Consider the following 8615-nt stretch of genomic DNA (forward strand, 5'->3'; position numbering starts at 1 on the left):
CATTTGTAAAAGTGAAAATGTAAATGCCGTGTGGATAGGTCCTGCCGTCGGGTAGACCGTTCGCCTGGTGCAAGTCTTTCGAGTTGACGCCACTTCGGCGACTTGCGTGTCGACGGGGATGAAATGATGGTGATTAGGACAACACAACACCCAGTCCCTGAGCGGAGAAAATCTCCGATCCAGCCGGGAATCGAACCCGGGCCGTTAGGTATGAGGTTCCGTCCCGCTGACCACTCAGCTACATTTGTAAAATTTAAGGCCCCTAAAATAAAGGGCTTATCACATCAGTGAATTCAACCACACAAAATGCCAGACGATGTTAAGAACTACATGCTGACTGGGCAGGCCGACAGGTTTCAGAATCTATTTCTAACCACGCTGCAATGCAACTGGAATCTCTTGCGATTACTGAACAATGCATTCACTATGACCATCTGAATGTTATTGTTCAACTCAGACTTCCTCCTCTCTCATTCCTACTAACAAGCCCATATTCTCCCGTAATTCTTTTTTCTATTCCTACCCCTACGACTGATTCCAGTCTTTTACAGCTATATTATCGCCTCCTTTTATCTACTGGTCTGCACGTTCAATATTCTCTTACACATTGCCTCCGAAACTCCTGTGTGTCACATTGGCATGTGTACGAAACTATTGTTATCGGTGTTGGTTTGCTGTTGATCCACAAAAATGTTCCCAGTAACTCACGACGAATATTACGCCAATTATACCATTTTCTGCTTCTGTTGATATTATCCTATATTCGTCTGACCAGAAATAATGACCTTCTTTCCATTTCACTTCACTGACCCAGCCTTTGCCTTGAGTCTTTGCATTTCCCTTTTCAGATTTTCTACTTTCCCTATAACGTCCAAATTTACGGCATTTCACGCGTCGGCTCGTAGATTGTGACCCTTCCGTTGCTCATCCAAACTTTTTGTCATGGTTACTTTCCCATTAGCAGTTCCCTCCCAGAGATTCGAAAGAGGGACTAATCCAGAATATTTTGGGGATAAAGACGTCATCATGATACTTTTCCAATTCCAGGACACATGTTCTATGGATGCACATTATGTGTCTTTAATGCTGTTGTTTCCATTGCCTTCTGAATACCATTGAATATTGCTGATTCATCCGTCTCGTTGAGGCAGCATCCCAACCGAGGCCAAGAGAGCCACCTGAACCTCTGTCCGCTCCTCCACCTTCTTTTACAAGGCCGTTGGCAGAATAAGGGTGATTTCTTTTACCGGAGGACTTCGACCGCCGTCCCCGATGATTTTTATTTTTATTCAGAATATGAACTGTGCCTGGCATCGAAGCTGGAACCCACAACGTTTCGATTACTAATCAATGAGGCTATCGTTGAACCACTGGTCTTGCTAAAGGTTGTTGCTGATATGTCCCTTCTCGATCTATCGATCGTCAGCTTTGCTGAGACTCTTTGGACAGTCTGTTGTTGCGAGAGGGAGCGCGCGCTTCTTCTTAAGCCGTGCACAAGCTCGGATTGGGAGGATTGTTGGTGTGTAGCGGCCAGCTTGGATGACAGCCGTGATCTACCCTGCGACAGCGCAGCACCAACCAGAGGTACCTGCCGAGGAGGGGCAGTGCTAAAGGGTGGAGCATCTTCACATGCACACCAACGCGGTGACAATTTCAACAGATCTGTTGTCAGCTCCGTATTGTTAGTTGCAAATCGAGAAATTACTTTTTAGTGCTCTTCTATGTTCCTGTGTATCTGATATTAAAGTTTCTGCTTGTCTGTCCTGTATATATTTATTTTCCGTCCTGGCATGTCGGTTGGTTAATACCAGATGTGCTGTGTTTGTATTAGTTGCCTTTAGTTTTCTCTATACTGAGTTGTCTGTCTTGTAGGTTATTCTGAGCCCCTTTTGTTTGAGTATGTTGGGTATTCTATGGGCTGATTTGTTGTCATAAGTTAAGTGTACCACTTGATAATTGTTATAGATGTTGCTTGTTCGTGTGTGCTTGTGTGTTTGTCCTGTGTGTTTGTGTTCTGTGTGTCTGTGTTTGTAAGTTAGTGATGGACTGTTTCTTTTTGTATGCTAGGCGTCCTCTATATTTTGGTTTTGATTTTGTGATTCAGTTTCTCTGTGATTTTTGTATCACAGCCGTTTTCTATAGCTATTTCTTTGATTGACTGTACGTCATTTTGTAATTTTCTCCACTGAGTTGAGTTTTGTTCAGTCTTTGCAGCATGTATTGGAAACAAGGTAGTTTGTGCGCTATCTGATGATTAGAGGATTCATGTGTGGCCGTGCTGGTGGTGATAAAGTAAAGCTTTACTTATGACAGTGAACTGTGTGTTCTGTACGGACAAGTTACTCTGTAACTACAACATATGATCTGAAGATGGGCAGCTAGCCCGAAACCGGTAATTGAAAATAAAGAATAGCGATCGAAGACAGAAACTCCATATTTTACTTAATGAACGATCGCGGAATTCCCAGTGAGACAACTATGTCTAGTTTTGATATACTCTGGTTTTCTTCCAAAAGAAACTCAATGATACTGTATCTCTTAGCTCGGAACGCTCCTCAGTTACAGACGCCATTCTGAAGCCTGTGTTTAGGGCGGCCACCTATCGAAACTTCATGAAACTGTAGGTGCTGAAGCGGGAATATTCCTCGGTGTTCCACAAAAAATTCCAGTTTTTTTTTAACCGAAATCGGCCGAGAAAAAAATCTGTTGCTTTACTTATTGAATGCCCCTTGTAACTGATGTAATTTGCTTAACGCCGTATTAGTGTGTTGCTTGTTGTCAGTGACAACAATTACATCTTCTAGAATGAGATTTTCACTCTGCAGCGGAGTGTGCGCTGATATGAAACTTCCTGGCAGATTAAAACTGTGTGCCGGACCGAGACTCGAACTCTGGACCTTTGCCTCTCGAGGACAAGTGCTCTAAAACTGAGCTACGCAAGCACGACTCACTGCTCGTCCTCACAGCTTTACTTCTGCCAGTACCTCGTCTCCTACCTTCCAAACATTACAGAAGCTCTCCTACGATCCTTGCAGAACTAGCATTCCTGAAAGACAGGATATTGCGGAGACATGGCTTAGCTACAGTTTGGGGGATGTTTCCAAGAATGAGATTTTCACTCTGCAGTGGCTGTGGCAAAGCCATGTCTCCGCAATATCCTTTCTTTCAGGAGTGATAGTTCTGCAAGGTTCGCGGGAGAGCTTCTGTAAAGTTTGGAAGGTAGGAGACGAGGTACTGGCAGAAGTAAACCTGTGAGGAGGGGACGTGAGTCGTGCTTGGGTAGCTCAGTTGGTAGAGCACTTGCCCGCGAAAGGCAAAGGTCCCGAGTTCGAGTCTCGGTCCGGCGCACAGTTTTTATCTGCTAGAATGTCTCGATTACATCTTCTAACACGTTTTTAGATGGTGGCTCTGTTGTGTGTTACATAAATGAAGAAATACTATGTCATTGGTAACGTACAGAAATAAGCCATGTGAAGTATAGAGGTAAGATAAAACGTTCATACCCAAGTAATATAGTCCGGAATTGTTCTGAACTGCTTTCAATAACTAATATACCCTTTTGTATTTTTGTGGCACATTGGTCCATGATATCAATAGTCTGTGCCATTTCTATCGAATATATGAGTATATTAATATTACACATATGTGCACGTAACGTTCTTCAATATTTTATTGCTTGAGAGTGAAACGTCCCCTTAGAACAATTTATACAAGACTGTGGTTAAAGTAACACACAATATTTTTTTGCGCAACGCAATCTGACTTTCAAAAATCCCTACAAAAGAATGGCCCTGACTAACATTAAGCTATACCCTTCACAAATCACTTACCTCACCAAAAATCTTCGTTACTCGAACTACTGCAATACAGCGAGCGCCACTACTGCCAGCTAAATAAAAGATTCAAACTACGGAAGTCACTAACTACTGATAGGGATAGTTAGCAAATGAAAGATTTTAATAGAGAACAAACAATTTATTTACCTTAATAGTCATAATATATATAGCAGTTCATAATAGCCAGTATAACAAATTTCAAAACTCCTCCATCTCTCTCCCCACATCCACCACTGCTGGCGGCTCACCTCCAACTGCGCAACGCTACGCGCTGTTCACATCCAGCTGCCGCTGCCCAACACTACAATGGCAGACAACAATGCAAACTAGCCACAGACTGCACACAGCACAGCCAGTGATTTTCATATAGAGCGCTACGTAACGTTGCCAATAAGAAAACATAAACAGCCTACTTACATAAAGAAAACATAAACAGCCTACATACATAGCCCCCATGCTCCCCACAAAAAATTTTACAAATTGTTTTGGGCAGTGGCCAATAATGATATGAAAAAAATTTTCATAATTACAATAACAAAGATATCAAATGCACACACTTATTTATACAATGTTGGTCAAAAGCTAAAATTTTCTCACAGTCTATAAAGACAGTCCAGATTGTTCATCACAGTAAAATTTCAGTGGTTTTTCTCAAAGTCTGAGCAGTAAAAGACAATGCACACGGAAGTAGTGGATTTCTATGCAGTCTTGAAGAAGTAGTGTTGTCCTTCCAATGGAAAGACAGTGCTGACTCTTGACAGGCTGATAGGTAATGGGCCACAACAGAGCAAACCCACAGCAGAGTCATTCGACGTTTTGAAGAAGATTGGTAGGTAGGTCATCACAGAGCAGACCCACTGTAGTCCTGGTAGAGAGTACGGTATTGGTGGGCCACCAGAGGTGCAGACCCACTGCAGTCCTTGCAGAAATAATGGTATTGGTGAGTCAGCAAAGGTGTAGACCCACTGTAGTCCTTGTAGAGATGGCCAGCAGCCATCTGTTGCGACTGTGCAGATGCACAATCACCATCGAAGAGTCTTGCGGAGAATATAGCAAGTCCATAAACCACCAATTGTACACTCACAAAGTTTTTGGAATTGTCCTTAGAACCAGCAATGCTGTTATCCAGTCCCTTGCTGAATTATCAACACACATGCAAACACTAACAGTCCCTACTTCTCACATATTGTCCATATACTATGACCAACAGAAACGTGTGCAGTGAAATGATACTTAATTTGAAGAACTGGTGTCTATACAATTATAAATTTACAACATAAGAATACAATTGCAAAGGTACAAAATACATCATTAAAGAACATAACAGTACAGATAACATTTTTAGTACAGGCTTTACAAAAGAATCGAAATAACATATACATCAGTGTTGCAGGAATTATGACATGAGTACATACATAAAAGATCAGAATAACTTTCGAAACATCAACTTCACACATGAGCATTAAAACAAAACAGAATAAATAATGTCTAAACATCTTTACAAAGTAAATAACATATTATTAGAAAAATTCTACAACATAGCTCTCATCAGCTAAACACATAAAGACAGGAAAAACACAAATACACAAGGGTACATAAACATATAGAGGGATGACACAAAAGGAAAGGACAGGGTTTGTTTTACTGCAGTATTTTGCATGGAGATCTCCCTTCGTTCATCATTATTCCCAAAAAGTCCTATCTAAGCCTGCTTTCTGTATTCTGTTCACATTTCTTTCAAAATAATTATTTCTGATTGTACAATACTCATTTTGGCCCAAATCTTTTTCATATAACTTCGCAATGCATTCTTTACCTATTCTCCATAGTCAGTTTCTTATATAGTCTACCCTCTCAAGCTAACTTAAATCTACTGAGCTCAGATGCTAAACTAAGGGACGAGGCAATGCAGCAGCACAAAACAATTAACGCAAACAGCAATGAAAAAAAATGCAGATTATCTTTCAATCAACGGTTTTACATGTGAAATGTGGTGTAAACCTTTGCTCTTCTTAGTATGCAGAGTTTCAACTTTAACGCAATTATCATGTGGTATACGTCGGTAAAGAATACTGGAATTTTTCTCAAGGTTAGCGTCTATGTTATTTTTCCCTGAGCCAGCAGGCGCACGTGGCTGCCTGCGGTGCGAGTCATTGTCTGTTTCTTTGTTGGTGCGCGTCGTTACTGGGATTAGGAGACCTAACTTCTACAAATTCGCCTTGCCGAGAGTGCCCTGCTCTATTTGAATCCCGCCAGTTCTGATAAAATTCAGGTCTGTCGTTATGATTATATCGTCTGCCATCATGTCGGTAGTTTCCATAGTTTCTTTCTTGTCGGTCATGTGGTGGAGAATTTCTCCCTGAATCGTAACTGCGCACTGGACCGTTGCGTCTAAAGTTATTCTGTCTCCCTTGATAATAATTATTTTGGTTCCCATATTGTCTGTTTCTCTGATTGTCTCTGTGATAGTCATTACCGCAGAGAGGTGATCTTTCCCTGTAATTATTACTACTCTGCCAACAGTTGTCATACGGGTGGTGTCTGTTTCGGTCACGATTTACATTGAAAGAATAGCCTTGTCATATATTATTTCTGTCATCGCGGAATTGTGACGGATGTGATCTGTAATTGTTGTGCTCCTGTTTTCACGTTCCGCGACTGTCAGTGTCAATTTCCAGTTCTTGTAACAGTCCCTGAAAAGCTTCAATGTCGTCTTTGCAACGTCCTGCCAAAATAATATGTCGTAAATGTTCAGGTAATTCGCTTATGCAAATGCGTATGAGTTCTGAGGGGCTGTATGGGTTTGACAGGTACTGATTCTTGTGCAACATGTCTTCAAAATAAACTCCTGGAAATTGAAATAAGAACACCCTGAATTCATTGTCCCAGGAAGGGGAAACTTTATTGACACATTCCTGGGGTCAGATACATCACATGATCACACTGACAGAACCACAGGCACATAGACACAGGCAACAGAGCATGCACAATGTCGGCACTAGTACAGTGTATATCCACCTTTCGCAGCAATGCAGGCTGCTATTCTCCCATGGAGACGATCGTAGAGATGCTGGATGTAGTCCTGTGGAACTGCTTGCCATGCCATTTCCACCTGGCGCCTCAGTTGGACCAGCGTTCGTGCTGGATGTGCAGACCGCGTGAGACGACGCTTCATCCAGTCCCAAACATGCTCAATGGGGGACAGATCCGGAGATCTTGCTGGCCAGGGTAGTTGACTTACACCTTCTAGAGCACGTTGGGTTGCACGGGATACATGCGGACGTGCATTGTCCTGTTGGAACAGCAAGTTCCCTTGCCGGTCTAGGAATGGTAGAACGATGGGTTCGATGACGGTTTGGATGTACCGTGCACTATTCAGTGTCCCCTCGACGATCACCAGTGGTGTACGGCCAGTGTAGGAGATCGCTCCCCACACCATGATGCCGGGTGTTGGCCCTGTGTGCCTCGGTCGGATGCAGTCCTGATTGTGGCGCTCACCTGCACGACGCCAAACACGCATACGACCATCATTGGCACCAAGGCAGAAGCGACTCTCATCGCTGAAGACGACACATCTCCATTCGTCCCTCCATTCACGCCTGTCGCGACACCACTGGAGGCGGGCTGCACGATGTTGGGGCGTGAGCGGATGACGGCCTAACGGTGTGCGGGACCGTAGCCCAGCTTCATGGAGACGGTTGCGAATGGTCCTCGCCGATACCCCAGGAGCAACAGTGTCCCTAATTTGCTGGGAAATGGCGGTGCGGTCCCCTACGGCACTGCGTAGGATCCTACGGTCTTGGCGTGCATCCGTGCGTCGCTGCGGTCCGGTCCCAGGTCGACAGGCACGTGCACCTTCCGCCGACCACTGGCGACAACATCGATGTACTGTGGAGACCTCACGCCCCACGTGTTGAGCAATTCGGCGGTACGTCCACCCGGCCTCCCGCATGCCCACTATACGCCCTCGCTCAAAGTCCGTCAACTGCACATACGGTTCACGTCCACGCTGTCGCGGCATGCTACCAGTGTTAAAGACTGCGATGGAGCTCCGTATGCCACGGAAAACTGGCTGACACTGACGGCGGCGGTGCACAAATGCTGCGCAGCTAGCGCCATTCGACGGCCAACACCGCGGTTCCTGGTGTGTCCGCTGTGCCGTGCGTGTGATCATTGCTTGTACAGCCCTCTCGCAGTGTCCGGAGCAAGTATGGTGGGTCTGACACACCGGTGTCAATGTGTTCTTTTTTCCATTTCCAGGAGTGTATTTCACAAGACTGGAAAATTCAGATTGTTTGAAATGTTTCATTATTATGATGCTATGTTTTACTCGGTCTTGTGTTGCTTGAGACCAATATGCTGAGAGGAAGGCATGGTAAAATTCTCCTTCACTGTGGCAATCGTGAATGACCGATCGCATTCTTACAGCTGGTTCATTCTCCAAGTAGCCACACATAAATTCTAACCTGTGCTCCAATGACCAGTTGGGAGGAAAACAATGAGAGAATTGATGGAGCCACGCTTGTGGATGAATGTCGTTGGCAGAATTCTTAAACGTTTTGAATTTACGTGTAGTAATGAACATTTATAGTCAAAATCATCATGTCGGCGAGTAGCATATCAGTCATTGTTACTTCGTTTCGGCGGTTCCATCTCAAAATTCGGTGTACCTTGCCAATTTCTTTCATAATTTCCTTAGTGCCCTGAGTTATTATTTTGTGGCTGTTCCGTATTTCTATGTCCCTCTTCCCGTACTGGAGCGCGAGTGGCCTCTGAAAT

At 43.9% G+C, this 8615-nt stretch overlaps 1 non-coding gene across 1 annotated transcript; it reads left to right on the plus strand.

Moving 5' to 3' along the window:
• Nucleotides 1-3273: 3273 nt before the first annotated feature.
• On the plus strand, nt 3274-3348 carry Trnas-cga (transfer RNA serine (anticodon CGA)). Its single transcript has one exon. It is a non-coding gene; the product is annotated as a tRNA-Ser (tRNA).
• The last annotated feature ends 5267 nt before the right edge of the window (nt 3349-8615 follow it).

Source organism: Schistocerca cancellata, chromosome 2, assembly GCF_023864275.1.
Source record: "Schistocerca cancellata isolate TAMUIC-IGC-003103 chromosome 2, iqSchCanc2.1, whole genome shotgun sequence".
NCBI lineage: Eukaryota > Metazoa > Arthropoda > Insecta > Orthoptera > Acrididae > Schistocerca > Schistocerca cancellata.